A 17522-nucleotide genomic window follows, 5' to 3' on the forward strand; every position below is an offset into this window, starting at 1 on the left:
CTTCATGTTTTACTGTAAAAACTAGTTTGAGAACTGCAGAGAAAAAAGCCCTACTGAAGTACCATAATTACGTATTTATTTTGGAAGGTATTTTATTTGGAAAAGCTGGTTCTTAGCAAGAAATCTTTGTCTAAAGGTTTCCAAACATCTTTCAACTATCAAGTGCCAGGAAAACAAAACCTACAGCCACCTTCCCCCAATTCCGAGGCAGCAGGTTCCAAATCCTTCCCAATCTTTGTGAGCTCCAGCCAGGTAAAAATATTCAACCAGCTGAAAATATCCACCCTTCGACACCTTTCCATGCTGTAACAATGCTACCGTTCTGATCTAACGCTTCTAAATGAATTCTGAACAAGCAAAATCCTGATTATTGTTTCATTTGAAGGAAAAATCCCACATTCCCAAACCATAGGGAAAAAAAAACCAAACTACGTCTCTGAATACAGGGAAACCTCTGGTGAGAACAGTAAAAAAGGATCTTCACGCAGCTCAAAACCAGAACCCGAGATCACGATAGCTCAACTGAAATACCTTTTGCAAAAGGCTTATTTATTAGAAATTTGATGATACGCACAATGAGAATATACACAAAGCGTTCCCTAGTTTGAAAGCACTTTGCACCAACTTTCGTAAAAGGCAAGCAAAAAATTAATGAGCCATTTTAACACCACCATTTATCATTTTTCTAAGGCTCTTTTTCAAAGAAGTCCATTTTAGCCAAAAATGCTTCGCTTTAAAAAGCTCTCTACAGTCTCAGTATTAAACAGCATACCCTTCAATGGATATCACAGTGCTTAAGATTTCTGAAGGTCAGTCCATTTATTTTTTGTTTTCTAAATGCAATTGCCTTCCCCCACCTCTTTTCTCCCCCTGCTTTACTAAAAATTATTCCACTGAGAATCTAGAGAACTGCCCTCAGTAAATCTGTTTCAGGTACCGGGCTTCGCACTTCTATTAATACTAACACAATACACAAAACAACAGTATTTATGGGTTTGGCTGGTATTCGAACAGTAAAAGAAAAAAAAAAAAAAAGGAAAAGCCATACAAAATATATGCTTAGAGAATTTTGGAACCATGCAGCACTGAATTTGGGCTATAAGATCTAAATTTTGGGATTTAGAATGACTTTTGCTGTAATTATCACTGGTTGGCACTCGAGCTTTTCACACCACTCGTGTGATGTCGGGACACATCGGGAAGGACTGAGAGGCAGAACGAACAAGAGCATCGGTCCCTATTTGAGGAGCAGTTTCCACAGAGCCCCACGCGGAGGAGTAACCTTTGAGTAAGGCTTCAAAGATACAAACTCACAGCAGAGCAGAGAGATGTGCACTGGTACTTATAAATCTGCTAAAAAGATGCAGGAATTTGGACCGGTACCATTGGGTTTAAAGATTTACCCACTGTCCCCAAAGGCATTTAATGATGTTTTTGTCCGCGTTGCTGCCACAGCTCCGGCTGGGTTGTCTAACAGGTAAAGCAGGCGATGTTTTCCACCACCATGGACAAAGCAAGATTTTGTTCTCCCCTTTAAACCTCTCTTGTAAACTGGAATTTTCTTCCCTATGATGCCACCTGACTGGCGACAGCCTATCTCCAAAGTTCACGTGCACACTGTGAATCTTTGCTCTCTAATTTAAGTACCAGTGACATTAGCTGCTACTTATTCTGGGCTTGGAGTAAAGCTCAGTGAATCGACATCTTCATGCACATGTACATTAATTTGATCTGTGCATGTCCAAAATCCTCATCAAGTGTTTCAGTGTTCGGGGAATCACTAACTCAAAAGCATCTCACCAAGACCTCTCCCTGTCCCCAGCACTGGAGAACGACAGAAATGCAAAACAAGAGCCCACAGGAATGAGTGGGAACAGAAAGTGCCATCATCCTGGTCCAGACTGAACATGGGAATAACAAATTCCTGACAGTAACATGAACCTCAGACTAACTGCCTTCCTTGCTCCGGGGAAAGCCTTTCATCTTGTTTATTTTAGACTACCCAACACAAAATGATGTCTTACTTTCTTCGCATTATTGTTAGGAAGCTAATTTAACTATAATTATTATCATCATCCTCTGGAACGCTCTCAAAATGAAAGACATACCTGTTCTAGCACTCAGTGTTAGATAAACGATAAGGAAAAAAAGCTGAACTTTCTCTGGAGCAAACAGAAGTCACTGAAGAGCTAAAATAAAAATGAAGTTAGAGGATCTTTTTGGTTTGTGATGGTTATGGATCCTACACCACAAAACTTTACTCATGGTTGAACATATCCTTAAACCACAACGTTTAGTTAACGCGAGCAGAAGCACAATTTTACTTACCAAACGTGACCGAAATTAAAAGCCACGTAAACAAACTACAATGGAGTTGATGCAGACCAGCTAAAAATTTAAGTTTCGTAATGACAAAAGAAAAGACAATTTAAGATAATTAGCATCCTACGTTAAGAATGACTGCACTTGAGTAATTTCGGTAATTGTGGTAGCCTACAGGTATTATGGATATTGTCTCTGCAGCAGGCAAATCACGCTGCAGCAAAGGATCCTCCCTATGACAAATCATGAGAATACTGCAGGAAGATACATTATATTTTAAATGAACCTCCTCTTCATACAAGACAGGTGATCCTGCCAGATTCGCACACTCCTAAAAGCAACAGCCATTTTTAAGACAAATTATTCTACTTTTGGTGCGTTTTTTTTTTTGACATAAAATACCGTGACATAAAACATTTAGCAACTGATTCATTGAGGGCCTCAGCGAGCTTGAAAGATCAGAAATAGGTGCAATCAAAATTTAATTGATAGAAACACACAGTTTATATATCCTTGGATTTAAAATGAACTTACAAAAAGAGGTCATTTCGGGGAAGCTTTTGCATTTTTTAACTGATTTCTGCCTTTATTTTGGGGCTGTTCTGTTAGGTTTTGGGGATAAAATCTGTGGATGCGGGGAGGAGGCTTCTGGGGGAGGCAGGTTCTGATGATGTGATGTGCTGCTCAGATTCGAGTGCTGCAGAAGGTTACGTAGTCCTTGCAGACAGGAATTGCTGCAACGCTCTCATCGGTGCGAAAATAAAGACATTTGCATGTTATCAAAATGAAAACCCCATTACAGACAACGTTCTCGTTCCCTCCTCCCCAAGGGGTGGGAAAACTGGTTAAAAAGAGATAGCACTGCTGAGAGCAGCCCGCTCCTTTATTATGACTTTTCTAACTTAACTTCAACTTCCTGTGATATTTCACGGTGTAGCAGCACAATTAATAGTATTTATACGAATCCACGTGCCATCATGTTAAATAAAAGAAATACAATCCCCAGGCAGGTTACACCTGAAGTTAGACTTTCTGTACCAACATTGACAGACAAGAGGAGCTGCAAAGATTAATACGATTCACCAGATGACTGAGAAAACCCATTTTTTCCCATCATAGAGCCACAAACGCAGGGGCACGGTGAGCAGATGCAAATCACCAACAACACCATATGGAAACTGGCTACCGGAAGGTTTTCCCTTTATCATATATATATATATACACACACATATATATATATATATAGGTTGCCTCTTGCATGGGCAACCTTACTTCATCTGTAATTTCTTCAGCTTGTCATATTTTATAAAATGTCTGCGAGGTTTGCCAGGAGCAGAGGAAAAACTCGGTAGTGCTTCCTTTCAGACAACAAAAAGACAGAAATTCAGATTTAAATACTTTCCGACAGGCCGAGCGGGAAGATATCTACAGATACTTTGAGAAGCAGCCATGTCTCTGTTTCATAAGGATACACTATCAAGGAACACAGACCTGTTTAGAACTTTGCATTTAATTAAAGGAAACAAGGAAGGACTCATCTGCAGAACCTGAAAACGATAATATGTGGGTTGCGCCTCCAAGAATGACATAATTCTTCCCCGGAACATTATTAAATTTGAATTTTATTTCTTATTAAACTCAGAGTAACTCAGAATGCTTTGGGGATTCTTTCAGACAACCTATTGCTAAACAACTTACAGTACCAAGAAGAGCATCAAAGCTCGAAGACACTTCATGAAAAGAATACAAAATCAATCTATAATATGTAATTAAGCAAAAAAGAGCTGAACATCTATTTATATTGTGGAAAACTAAATTAATTAAAACGTTTTTTTTTATTGCTATTTGGAATGATGACCCAAAAGCTGAACATAATATGCTCCAAGAGGATGCTACTGATCAATGGGTCTTTATCCTTTCCCTACTGCAGAAATCAGTGCAACAACACTCAGAAATCCAACACAAAACGAGACTATCAGCTGAGTTAAGGACAAACTGGGCTTTTTTTTTTTTTTTTTTTCTGATTTGGGGCCAATCACAACATTGAACAGCAGGAAAAGGAACATGAAACTCCTGGCAGGAGCACAACAGAGCCCGTGCGGGACCACAAGCCCGAGCTACACGATCCTCTGTGGAACCCGTCCGGATTTCGGGTACGAGCAGGGACATTTCAGGAGGCACTGTGGAAACTTAAGGCAGCAGATGTCAATAAGAAAACAGCATGTACTCAGCCACGGGCACGGAGGGTAATGGGAGGCGATTTCTGCTTTCGACCCTTCCTGACGATTCTCAGGGTAAGAATGAACAGCAAATGAGAGAAGCAGTAACTCATGTGAATAAAAAGGATGAATTCAAACAGCATTAAATTGAAATGCATTTCTTTAAAGAAAGTATTTAGACTACATGAAAAGAATGAAGACTTAAATAACCAATTGGTTGGAATAAATAAATTTTGAAAAGCCTATTTTAAGGGAACCAAACCACAGAACCAAAGCAAGCAGCCTGCACCTCCATGTACATCTTTTTGAAGTAATTAGACCAGTTACAACCACAGGAGTTTCTTCTGCACGCGCGCAGATTTTTATTTTTAAATCCGGTTTACTCCACTTATTTCAGGTGAATAACATCTACTGGGAAGATAAGAAACACACTGAAAATTTTAAACCCAGGACATCTCTTTTCTCTTTTCCATTCAGTGGAAAAGCCAAGACATGGGACTTGATTTCCCAGCTCCTGATGGACAGGGCTCATCTGCATCTACTGACCATCTGGTGCCAGGCAGGTACCCCAAGACCTGACGGCAGCACCCCAGCGTCTGCGCAATCGTCTCCCCACACTAGTTAACCTGGCATGGAAGCAATAAGCATGAGGCCAAGAGGGAATATTTGTTCATAAAGCTGTGCTGGTTCCAGACGAAGCTAATTCACGTGCCTCTGTGCTTGCAGTGCTACCAAAACCCAACAAAAGCATTTTAGGGGAATGCCTTTGGTATTGAGCAACTCATTGTAACTAAAGTGCAAAACATGTTTTGATAATTTTCCTTATGATATCCAACACACTCAATATATTCAACTAATAGCAAAGCATTTACAAGTGCTGGTTTTCCACTGCTGAAATAAATTTTGATTTATAATTGAATTTTATTTTCCTTCCAATGTCATCTTGCCAGAAATCATAAGTGGAAAAAAGTAAATCCCCTCCCAAATAAGAAGTCATTTATCATTTTCTAGCACAATAACACTTAAACATTAAGAACAGGATTAGACGTATATTCAACTATGTAATTGCTTTCACAAACACACAGCCTATGCATGTGCTTAACAAAAGCAACTTAAGTCAAGAGATCTTTTTTAATTACATACCCACACCTAAATGAGAATTAATCTCTCTTTGAAAAAGCAATTAAAATTAAATCCAAACCAATGAGATTAAAATCAGTGACTTAAAACGTTCCAAAGCACGGCCCAGGTTCCCTGGCAGCCCAAGGCGCTGGTTTGCTCCACAGAGCTCAGCGCCTGCCGGTTGTGTCCTTGTCACACGATCGCAGCCTGGCTGGGGCTGAAGGGACCTCTGGAGATCATCCCGTCCAACCCACCTGCTAACGCAGGGTCACCAGAGCAGGTCACACAGGGTCGTGTCCAGGCAGGTTGGAATGTCTCAGAGAAGGAGACTCCACAACCTCTGTGGGCAGCCTGGTCAGGGCTCTGGCACCTCACAGCAAAGAAGTTTCTCCTCATGTTCAGATGGAGCCTCCTGTGTTCCAGTCTGTGCCCGTTGCCCCTCATCCTGTCATTGGGCACCACTGAACAGAGTCTGGTCCATCCTCTCGACGCCCACCCTGGAGATGTTTATCAGCATTGATAAGATCCCCTCTCAGCTTCTCTTCTCCAGGCTCTGGGTGAGCATACGCCAAGGTCACAGGACGGTTTGGGTTGAAGGGCCCTCCCCAGCTCCCCCCGTGCCCCCCCTGCCATGAGCAGGGACATCTGCACCAGCTCAGGTTGCTCAGAGCCCCGTCCAGCCTGGCCTGGGATGTCTCCAGGGACGGTTCAGCCACCACCTCTCTGGGCAGCCTCTTCCAGCCCCTCACCACCCGTGATGCTCACTCCTTTCTCCTTTTTTACTCCCAAACTGCCAGCTGAGCAGTAACGTACTAAGCAGAACCTCTTTTACATTTTGTGACATTCAGCTCCTTGCTCAGACTCGCCTGGGATTTCCCATCCCAGTCATGGAAACCTAAGACGTCTCTGACGAGGTGAAGGACATTCAGACCAGGACAACTGAGGCAAAGCAGCAGCTTTGATACATATTCAAATTATATAAGAAATATTAAGAAAGAATAAGTAAAACTAAAAACCAGTGCACAAGCTGAAGCAAAAGCTATATGGTGTTAATTTAACTTAGCAACACTGCCTCCCCTGCCATCTTTACTTACTATTTAGTCATTTAATTAAAATTTTCATGATAATCCACATATTTATGCGCATAACACTTCTTCCTACGACTACAATACGGCAACAAAGCTGAGGGTAGAAAAAAACCTTGTAGTTTTTTATAGCGCGGGCTGCGAGTTGTCACAGCTGAATAAAGCAGCAGCGCTGGCCATCTGAGCATCTTCTGCTGGGGACAAAGGAGATGGTAACCAGGCCAAAGACGGGCTGCGGCTTTCTGGTTTTACACTTATGTTTGAGTTCAGTTCCATTTTCTTTCTCATATATACTCACAAGATGTTACTGAAAACTGCGGGTCTGCTTCTCCTGTCCGCTTTGCTGCTTTGCGCAGTCCCCGATCCCAGTGGGTCCAGCTCTGGATTAACAGCTCTGTGTACCTTGTATAAATACTGCTCATATTTTCACCACTGAGAGTGTGAAAGAAAAGCTGGAAGTCACGACTGATGCCCTTGGACCAAAGCTCAGACATTCAAACAGTAGAGAGGAAAAAAAATAAATAAATAAAATTGTACATTAAAGCACTGAGCTTGCAAATGTGGAAGAGGAAAGTTTGAGAATTACCTCCTTAGCAAAACGGAGGCCAAGGAAAGGACCACCTAAAGTAAAGAGCATAATAAAAGACTGTGAGTGGAAGAGCTTAGTTATCGAGATGGAAAACATATTAGTCTGAAGACGCATTCAACTCATGCGCATGTGGTACAGCTGTCCGGTCCCCAAGTCCATTCAAAAAACACAAATTAGCTCTCTTTTGGAACATCCTTCTCTACACTGAATGCTAAAAAGTCACTTGATATTGCCACAGGAATCTCAAAGGATGCAGAGAAAAACAAAAATCATACTTTTCCTGCCTTAGCATGCTCAGATCTGTGCAAAACATTGCATGGCTTTCATTAGTTCGAAAAAATGCAAGCTTATTTTTTCTTCAGGTCTTTTTTAAATAACTCTCAAAAAGCAAACTGCAAACAGGATCAGTAAAATTGTCCCACTCAAGCGTGTACACGTAAAAAAAAGGCTTATCTACTGAAAACCCTCCATTCTCAAATCACAAACATGCTTCAGTCCTGCCAAACCCTGGATTATTTTGGAAAGCTTGAACCATGTTAGTATTTGGATATCGATAATATTTTTGAAGCAGATTAACTTATTTCTTTGCAAGGAACAACCCTGAAAACACAGACGGACACTAAGGCCATGGGAGCTGAGCTGTGAGGGTTGCACTTCCACACCTGAGTCCCATGGTTTATCCAAATTAACCATCACCTGAGTCCCATGGTTTATCCAAATTAACCATGAATCATTAGAGCAAGCTAGGGTTATTTTGTTATTTTCCTAAGAAAAACTATGGGGTTTCATGTTCCACTAAAAACACTATTCAATTTGGTGTGTCAACATAACCAATTTCTTCATGATACGGATATGAGCATGTTTACCCCCACTGTTTCTTCCAATATTTAAAAATAAAGGAACTGCCATATCATTATGATAGAATATGTAACATGACACTATATTTCTATATGACACAATTACTTAGAGATACTAAAAATACGAAAGAGAAGAAAAGAAAAGGAAAGAAGAAGATACCTGAGAGATGTCAAATATCCAAATTGATCCCAGGGCCTCTTTTTAGGTCTCAAAACATGAGTGCAATGATCTATTCCTACCTGAATACAGTAATATCATTATTTTGAAAGTATTTTTCCTGACATAATGTCTATACCTTTAATACCATCGGAACTATTTTCTTTGGGGGCAGAAAACTAAACCAACCCTGAGTTATGGCTGAGCCTGCAACACTCAACCCACTCTTGACATTTGGCAAAAATAACTCTTGAAAACAATAAGTATCTTCTATTGGTATGGCTGAAAAAGTATTCTGTTGAGAAGGTAATTTTAAGGATTTTTTTTTTTTAAGAGTGCTTTAAAAATACCTTAGAAAAAACAACTTACAGTAAGACAAAATGTCTTTCAGGGCTAAGGAAGCAGACCTGGTTAAGTCTATTTCTATAAGAAAATGTGAGGCTTATGGACAATTTCTGCATAAAGAGAGTACAAACATTACCCAAGTCATTAACTGGTAAGCAGGAATTAATATGTTTACAATTCAAACCAAGTGATAAATATGCATAAATACAAAGAAAATGCTCATTGCATCCCTGTGAATTAATAAAACTTGTTGTTGTTGTTGTTGTTCCTCATTAAATGGAAAAATTAACACGTACAAGTATTCTGCTTTCCCTTGTGTCGGCCAACAAAAATGTCTGTGACATGATGTGTCAGCCGCTATCTGTCCCTTTAGCATCACCTTCAGCTTTCGAACAGGATATCAAGCTCCTTCTTTAGATAATGAATTGCTGCAGATCTTATCTGTCATCTGGTAATTGATGAGAAATAACAACATTATACATCAAAACAAACCTCGTTAGCTCATCATCCCGAGTAAAAACTTAGCTCACAAATAAAGTTCCCGTGATGTTTACTACTGCCCTTCGTGAAATCTTTGATTTATATCATCTCAGAGAGAAGTGAAACTGAATTCAATAAATAAATGCAGCCTCCATAGCTCAAGGGGGATATAAGAGATGGCAGAAGGTAGAGGGCAGGGCAACCAAAATGACAGCCCGGAGAAGAGAAGGCTCTGGGGAGACCTTCTTGCAGCTTTTCAATATTTAAAGGGGTTTATAAGAGAGATGGAGAGAGACTTTTGGCAGGACATGTAGTGACAGGACAAGGCGTGATGGTTTTCAACTGAAAGATGGTAGGTTTAGGTTAGATATACAGAAAAAATTCTTTAGGATGAGGGTGGTGAGACCCTGGGACAGGCTGGATGCCCATCAGAAGTGTTCAAGGTCAGGCTGGACAGGACTTGGAGCAACTTGGTCTGGCGACAGATGTCCCCGTCCACAGCAGAGCTGTGGGACCAGATGGTCCTCAAAAGGTCCCTTCCAGTCTGAACCACTCGGTGACTCTATGACAAGAGGATGGAGAAGCTGCCTCCTGAGAAGGGGCCACCAAGTCCCAGATCCTTCCACGAAGGCAGAGGGAGGATTTATAAGACTGAGGTTTACAAATGCTCAGAGGTGGTGGATGAGATGAGTGCACAGCTGTCACTCACAAATTCACAGTATTAAAACCAGAAGGCAGCCGCCGAAGCTAACAGGAGATGCATTTCAAGCAAAAATGAGAAGATACTTTTAATTTAGGCATTTATTTTTTAAACGTAGCGAGCGATGGAAGTTGAAGCTGCAGAAGTCACGGAGGCAGGTCCAGCAAGGGACTGCACCAATTCTGAGACAAGATGGTTTGATGAGCGAGTCCCATTTGGAGCCAAGCAGCAGTAATTCCAGCTCCCCGCCCAACAAAGGTCCCCATCAAGGCTTGGCCAGAAGGGGAGGTGAGGACACAGAGAAAGGAAGGATGGGGAGCTCTTTAAACATGAGGTTCCTGCTTTGAACCCCAGCGCCTGCATCTCCGCCCTGACAGCGACATTAATCATCGGGCTTTACCCCAACATTGACTGACACTCCTCGGATTTAAAGCATGTGCTAATTACGCTAGATGATAGAATTATGCTCCTCAACTGCCGCTAAGTATCAGTATTTAAAGTGCTGAACTTGATTAAAAATTGAAGAAAATCAAAATGTGGTGCTACTTTTCATGGTTTTTAACACTGACAGAGCCATTTTTATTGTACTGTGTTCTGGAGAGCCACAGACCAAGGATTAAGGAGGACTTCACTGCCAATCGTAAACTCGTTTAATGTCATTATCAGGCTGCCCAGATTTATCACCGCTGCACAACACAACTTATTTAAATATTTTGTGCTTTTGGGATTCTCAGACTTTTCAAAATAACTTCTTATATTCCTTTCTTAAGGTAAATCTTAGTCACATACATTTTAATACCTAAAAGAATTAAGTCTTTGCACACTCAATCATAAATTTAGCATACCCTTATTTGCAAATGCTGATGTTCCTAGGTTATTTTACCAAAAAAAAAAAAAAAGCTGGAGCATTGGTACTACTCAAAGCTTAACATTATTTTTCTACACAAATATTTGACATTAGTACTACCAATGCTATAGAAGTGAATCTTTTGCTAAGCCCACATTCTTTCAGGTCTTCTAATGTGATGCGCTACTAAATGTATTAACAACTGTATTAACAAAGTGAGGGTTTCAACAGAGGTTTTGGATTAAAAAAAAAAAGGTACTGTTTTGGTTTGATTTTTTAATAAGTGTTGGACTATGGCAGTGTGTTACTATGCTAATTTGCAAGCTGCACTATGACATCAACGTCTAAACTATCAAGAAATATACGGTGGAGGCAAAAATGTGTTTCATTAAATCCCAAATAAGACCCTGTTGTTTAATTACTCATTCCGCAGTAAGAAATTGGGTAGGAAAGGCCATACTGATCAAGACCATACAGAATTTTTGCCTTCCCAGAGCAGCAAACAGGCTGTGAAATTATCTTTTTTGGATTTGCATAATAATTTTTTACCTTTGTGGTGGCCATCACATCTGTACCACCAGACCTCTTCATCATGCCCCTCATTAAACAAAGGACTAGAAACTTTTAATTGCGAGCATATGGCTAAAGGCAACCTGCCTCTTTATGTCTGTGTTCCTTCACTGCCATCATTCAAAATTACGGAGGGCAATTTCACTTCGGTGCCTGCATGTGGGTTTTGGAAACGACACTAAAGAGTTCATTTCTGAACGTTACGGCCAAAATACTTAGTTTTAGACTCAGAGCACTGACAGAAATGACGCATTCAATTTACTTCTGACTATTTGGACTGTTCACTTTTTTCTCTCTTACATAATTTTGTATGATTTTAATTTTTCACTTGTTTAGTACATTTTATTTTAGCTTGGTTTTTTTCTGTTAAGTATTACGCATTAGTACCAGACTGCTGTCTGGGCTTCCAGCCTTAAAACAACATGTAAAAGCACATAAAAGCCTGTATTTTTATGCTATATTGAAATTTGAATTACCTTATATCATTGAACAGTTCTCCAGTTTGACAGAAAAGTTGCATCAAATCCTCCTTGTAATGAAATCAGGGTTGTATAAATAATATATAATTCCAGCAAAGAGCAAATGAAACTATCCTTATTATTGGTTACGTCTGTTCTTCTTCAGTCCGTAACTTGAATTCTAAGATGGAATTCATGCTCCTTCCCGATTTCATTAAATCTGAAACCTTTTGTTTGAAGGCAATCAAAGGTATGATCAGATATTTTATTTTTAAACAGGGCAGTATTTCTCCCTCTACCATAAAGCAGTTGGAGATATGTCCCTGGGATTTGGAAAGGTAATAAAATAGGCAAGACAAAACAAAATGTTTAAAAAGTTGGCATAATATCCCTTTAAAAAAAAATCTTACCCACACTTACAGTTTCTCAAGACATCTTAATAAGAATGTAATTTCGCATTTGCTCTTACTGAACAAATCAAACACGGTGATTTATTATTCAGATGGGCACAAAGGATTTCTGAAATGCAAAAAGAAGGGCTATAAAAGCACAAATCATCAGTAATGACGACAAGCTAAACTGCCTTTCAAAGATGAACAAAATGCAGCCATTTAGGGTATCATACATCACGGTCTCCCAGACCCTCATTTATTTCCTAACCGTACAGGCTGCATGATAATTTAACCGGTGCAGAATTCTGCATCTACGGGAACATCTTTATTAGGTAAGTGATTCCACAGCTCGTACACACCACGAGAGACCAGTTTGTAATTCCCATCCTTAGAAGAACAAGCAAGCGTGTTTAGTTCCCTTCCCAAAAACATTTGCATACTGAAAATAAACTTTTCTGAACTATAAACACAGTGGGGAAAAAAAAAAAGTCTACAATCCAAATAAAATTAGGACTTCTTTCTTGGTATGAATGATAAATTAACACCCCCAGCAGCAATTCGGATTCCTAATGAGACAGCATCCAACTGGAACTCAAAATCTCAGCTTTAGCTGGTAAGACCTGCTGCTATATTTTTCTTAAAATATTCTGTACAAAGGGAAATTAAGAGAAAGGTCTAAATCCTGCTCATACTTATACCAGCGAAGGACAGAAATAACTATCATAGCTAATGAGGTTACTCAGCATTTTCCTTCTTAGAGCAGAAAACCCACAAATGGCAGTTCACTTAATCAGCTATTTAATATTTTAGCCGCACGCAGGTATTATGGGTATTATACGCATAATCTTAAATCCACTTTATCTTCAAAATGTTCCTCCAAGTTAACAGATGTGCAATTACTCGCACTTTACAGATAAAGAACAGACATAAGCAGAGTCTCAAATGCATTGTCCAAGCTCATGGAAAAAACTTATCCTGGAGCAAGACACTAAATTAAATCTCTCAAATTTCTGCCTAACGTGACTCCGAGAGCCCTTATTTCTTTGTCATCACAGCCAAGCTGATTGTATCCTTCCTCAAAGCAAGGAGCACCTTTAAGGATCTGATTGCATGAGGACCTCTTAGAAATTCAAGCCAAGCTTGCATTCACCTCAGCTGGAAGAGAGGAAAACATTTAACACTCCGTCATTTTTCTTCCAATGGCAGGTTCAAGTAAATAAATAACAGATTTAGCATAGAAAACCAGGCAGCTATCATATAAAAATAATGACCTAATTAATGGGAATGAAGATCCAGCAATGTAAAATTATTTGCTTTTAACAAAGATAGCACTGGTCCCAAATGACTACAGAGAGAAAAGGCAAAACATGGTCCACGTCTCCACGTTTCAAACCAAGTAAACTTCAGCTAAACTTCTTCTTTCACCTAAAAAGGAGGCGGTAAGGTTCTGTGGCAAATTAGACTAGTTCTAAACAATTATGTGCATCTCTAGTAACCCATGGAGGGTGTTGGTCTCTTCTCCCAATTAACAAGTGATAGGACAAGGGGAAACGGCCTCAAGTTGCGCCAGGGGAGGTTAAGGTTGGATCTGGGGAACAATTTCTTCCCCAAAGGGCTGTGGGGCATTGGAACAGGCTGCCCAGGGCAGTGCTGGAGTCACCATCCCTGGAGGGGTTTAAAAGCCGTTTAGACGAGGTTCTCAGGGACATGGTTTAGTGCTAGAGTTAGGTTAGGTTATGGTTGGACTTGATCCTGAAGGTCTCTTCCAACCCAAATGATTCTATGATTGTATCTTGTGTATTCAGTGTCAGCATTTATGTAACCTCTCCTTATAAAAGTTACTAAATGTATATTCAATAGCAGGTACCAACGGGTCACGCTCTCCTGAGACGGAGCCGGGATCAGGAGCTCGGTGCAGACACCCCAGCCCTTGGGCCGGGCTTAAGGACGACACCACCACTCACCATTCACCCCGTGCACGTGGCACCAGCGCTTTCCTTGGCTTTTCCATTCTGACAGACCCTGAACCCAGTCCTGAACCTGCACCCCAGTGTACAACACGCATTTTAAACTAGGCTAAGTTTAAACACCAGCTTTCGCGCCGATTCGGAAAACGACTTTGGTGTTGGTTATCATCTTCCCCACACTGGCGTCAGCTGCAATACCTGGCAGATAACTCAAGCTCCGGCTGCCACGTGCTTTTGCCTGAGCTGGATTTGAGCTTGTCTCCTCAAGGACTGACAAGAACTCCACAGACCGCTCCAGAAAATTACATTTTAACGTTACGCTGTAGGACCTGCATGTTCTAGTGGAGCATAATCATCCAAACACACATCTCCCCCGGGCATGGCATTCACCAGGAGCGGTTCTCCAGCCAAAACAAGGAGGAGATGCCCCAGCAATGCCACTAATACCAGTAATACCAGGCTGCGCGAGAAGATTAACATTTATAAACATGCAGAGATGCCCAAATTTAGCATGAAATTAGCAGTGTGGAAGAAGGACCCCTTCATTACAGCAGCTCTTATCTCCAGAGATGCTACTAAAAAAGTGCATCTCACTACCCTCAAATGCGACCTGATGGTTTTATCACTCGCTCTACAAGTCCAAGGTAGGAATGCCACCCGCACACCTGCGTGTTTTACAGGAACTCGCTCCTCCTTGACAAACACCTGAAGGAAAAGACAATCTGGGCAGGCAGGACACTCCGTTAGAGAGAAATGAATTTGCAGTCTAAGAAAATAATAATAAATAGTTTCTTTTCTCTTTGCATCTTCCCAGGTTGAAGTCAGACCTCTCTCTCCCTTTTCAAACATCATTTCTGACACTACGTTTCATTACGCAACAGTTGCACTCAGCATTTTTTAAAGGCTGAAAACTGGTAGATGGGAAGTATTTCCATTTTCCCAGTGTATTTACTTCTACGCCCTTTTACAGTAACGTGAAACATGACAATCAGAAAACGTGTTTTCACAAACCACGATTTAAAATATCCTTATGTACACCAACACTGTCATGCTTGTGCAGGACGAGCAGGAATCTGGTTCACAACTGCAAAGTCCTTTCCAACTCACTAAAAATCTACAGCAAAATGCTGTACACTTGCCTGGCTTTATAAATGGGGCGTACACATAATGCAGTGCAAGAACAATCAGCCCCGGGATAACAGCCTCTAAATATAATTATGGAGAAGATAAGAACCTTGTTTTAACTGCTTCTTCTGTCAGAGGGCTTTTCGTTTCAAATCATTAAGGTTATCTCCACAACAGTATTTTCTTCCAGCACGTCCTGGGACGCAGCGTGCACAGCTCACATCTTCACCTTGTAAAAAGGCAACAGCATCTACTACCGCTGATCTATTTGCTTCTGTTGAAGCAGCATACACATTTAAAATGTGGTCGCTATATCACACAACATTACCTACGTCTGCTTACAGGCTGCAGCCAAGAACAGATTTATTTTGGTACAGAGAAAACCACAGAGGTCCTGGAATAGAATGAATACAAATAAAAGGAGCAAAAGAAAACAAACAAACGAACACGGTATTTGTTGTATCAACGAGCAAGTTGATACGTTAGTTCAGAAAATAATTGTAAGAAACCCAGAGAGGTGATAAAGTGCGATGGAAACTGCTCCATCCCTGCGCACCACCCCGAGCGGGGATGCAGAAAGCTGCTCTCGGGCACCCGCTTTTAGGGCTGAGCAGTGAACTCGCAGAGTGAAGGCAGGAGGGAGGGGAGCAGAGTACCTGGGCAGGTAGCGGACAGGGAGAGCGACTCAGCTGCCCTCTGCCGACTGCCTGCTTTGTGCAACGCTTCTCCGATCCAGTCCCGCACAGCTGAACCGCAGCGTAAACCGAGGGTTTCTGTGAATTCAGCTCCGCGCTTCCACGCCGGTGTTTACGTGACAGCCGCGTCCGTGAGGATTTATTTACCCGCTGCTGGGCTCTATCAGCAGAGCTCAGTGCAAGGACAGCAAAGCTGGCGCAAATAAGTTACTCCAACCGCAGCAACGCGCGTCCGTGGGTGCAGGGGGCTGCTCCAGCTCATCACCTCTGAGATGCCCAGGACTTGAGCCAGTATTTCTGCTACATCGTGCCATGTTGTCGTTCTGACCCGTTCAGCGCGTGGTTTGGGTGTCTGTCCCCGCTGCGGGGTCAGTGGCGGATGCTCACGCCAGGGCTCGTCCAGCCCGTCCGATCTGCCACTTCAAATCAGGGGTCCCTTCAGTAAACCTGAAGATCAACAATCCTCATCACCGCTACCGATGGTGAAGACGGTGCCACCACAGGCAAACTACGCGGTCCGCACCTGGGGGCACTGGGATAAGACAGTTTCATGCTGCGGTGAAAAAATATTTATTAAACAGCAACGCTACTGAAATCCTCAAAAAGAAAGGGGACTCATCCACCGCTTCTCAACTCAGATGAATTCTCGTGTCTCTCATGACATCTGTCTGTCAGACTGGTCTGATGAAATACCCAACCCATTTAATTTCTAACTTTATTTTAAATGAAAAAGACCTCTGAAAAGCCCTAAAATTACAACGTGGTTTGAAACAAAAAAGGGGAAGGGAGAAAGATGGGATTTAAATTCCAAGAACACTATCGTTGGCGTTGTCAAACCGCTTTAAACTTATGTCCGTTTTATTCAAGGTTTAAAAGCAAATGGGAGCATCCAGTCATTCAGTCCCTGAAACACTTTTTCTCCAAATAAAATGCAGCAATGTAGCTTTAAACCCGCACTCCCAAATGCATCAGCATCACCCACTCTGCATCTGCTCCAGCATTTCTGGTTTAAGTAGCGCAACTGGAAAACTAGGGTGCTTAGCAATGATAGCAAGGCGTGTATCGCTTTCAAATAAATCTATTATTACTGGATAACAGAGGAAAAATAGGAATAACTGCAGATTTTTGCGTCAGGCAGTAAATCCCCTATCCCCAAACGCCCAATTTTTCTCTCTCCTTTCGCACCGAGCAGCAGACCCGCCGGTTCACCCCCCGCGGCCGGTCCCCGCAGCCGCCCCCGGCCCGGTGCGGGGGGCACCCCCGCCGGCCCAGCGCTCCGCCTCCCGCCGCCGAGGCGGTTCCCCGCGGCGGGCCCGGCCCCCCGGCTCCACCCCATCGCTCCATCCCCGCTCCCTCCCGGCTGGAGGACGCCCGCCGGTCCCGCTCAACAAGTTCCCCCCCGCTCGGCGGCGGGGACCCGGCCGAGAGGACCCCCCCCCCACGCCCACTACCTCCCTCCCCACATCAGCGCCCTCCTCCGCCCCCCGAGCCGGGCGCCGCAGCCGATGAGGGCAGCGGGGGAGCGGGAGGCGGCGGCTGCCTCTAGCGAGCGCTCGGGCGGCCGCAGCTGAGGGAGCGGAGCGGCCGCGGGG

The 17522-nt window shown here is 42.3% G+C and overlaps 1 protein-coding gene across 2 annotated transcripts in view; it reads right to left on the reverse strand.

Annotated features, from left to right (window-relative positions):
• Positions 1–17522, reverse strand: part of DOCK1 (dedicator of cytokinesis 1) — a 287412-nt gene that overhangs the window by 130575 nt on the left and 139315 nt on the right. The gene's annotated exons all lie outside the window — the stretch shown is intronic.

Source organism: Caloenas nicobarica, chromosome 7, assembly GCF_036013445.1.
Source record: "Caloenas nicobarica isolate bCalNic1 chromosome 7, bCalNic1.hap1, whole genome shotgun sequence".
Lineage (NCBI taxonomy): Eukaryota > Metazoa > Chordata > Aves > Columbiformes > Columbidae > Caloenas > Caloenas nicobarica.